Genomic DNA, 983 nt, shown 5'->3' with positions numbered 1-983 from the left:
GCCGAAATAGCTCAGTTGGGAGAGCGTTAGACTGAAGATCTAAAGGTCCCTGGTTCGATCCCGGGTTTCGGCAGTGAGTGTGAGTCCTTTTACCCGGAGTTTTGTGACGCCTTTTCAAAACATGACATGGATGCTCCTACTAAAACTTTTACTAAAGGATCATCTTTAGATATCGATATTTGCTACAGGAAATCTTAATTCAACAACGGATAAATATTTAACAGCAGCGTTTGATGTAATTTACCTGAGCTGTGAAGTAAATGTTGCTACCTAGTTTTCCTAGCTTCACACTTTGACGGAAGTGTTCATACGCTCACTGGAAAGCTTTAGATTCCTTGCAGTGAAATGCAGTCCGAAAACCTATAATTTTACCGTTGCAATGAACAGTCTTAGGTACAAGGTGAGAAAATTATTTGTATGCAGATTTTTTTGTATGTGAAGTAACAGGGCCAACAAAACCAAAACAGAAAGAGTGAGAAAATCTACAGCATTTCCCTCTGAATTATAATTGAGTAGAGGTACAAAGACGACAATACTGAAATAATAAAAGAACCTCAAGCATGTACTTCCATACCTCTCTCCTCCGTCAGATACTTGGGTTGATAGTTCCCTGTTTCCTATTTCCTTTATTGAACAACAGTTGACCTGACACCACAACTAGAAAACATTTATACTAATCAAATCAGCTAATTGTCTACAACCATCAAGAAACCAGTTCACATTAATTTTCACCAGGGGGCGGTCTTGTCCAATACATCATTGAACAGCAGCGCTTCATTAAAGATTCAAAACAAGTCTGCGTGCAGTTCATCTCAGGGCAGTTAACTATGTTAGTTTAGCATGTTCACACAGACATTAATCATTTTAAAATAGCTGTAAGCATCACATAGCCAAATATTATTTTTCATGTATTAGGGGTGACACATTTGACATACTTTTTAATGTGGTAAAACATCATTTTTATGCAGGCACACTTTCTGAAT

At 37.6% G+C, this 983-nt stretch overlaps 1 non-coding gene across 1 annotated transcript; it reads left to right on the top strand.

The window, feature by feature from the left end:
* trnaf-gaa (transfer RNA phenylalanine (anticodon GAA)) lies at positions 1–73 on the top strand. The gene has a single exon. It is a non-coding gene; the product is annotated as a tRNA-Phe (tRNA).
* The last annotated feature ends 910 nt before the right edge of the window (positions 74–983 follow it).

The sequence above is a fragment of the Lates calcarifer genome, linkage group LG12 (genome assembly GCF_001640805.2).
Source record: "Lates calcarifer isolate ASB-BC8 linkage group LG12, TLL_Latcal_v3, whole genome shotgun sequence".
NCBI lineage: Eukaryota > Metazoa > Chordata > Actinopteri > Centropomidae > Lates > Lates calcarifer.
The sequence above is the reverse complement of the archived record's forward strand: the minus strand, read 5'-3'. Positions and strand labels throughout refer to the sequence as shown.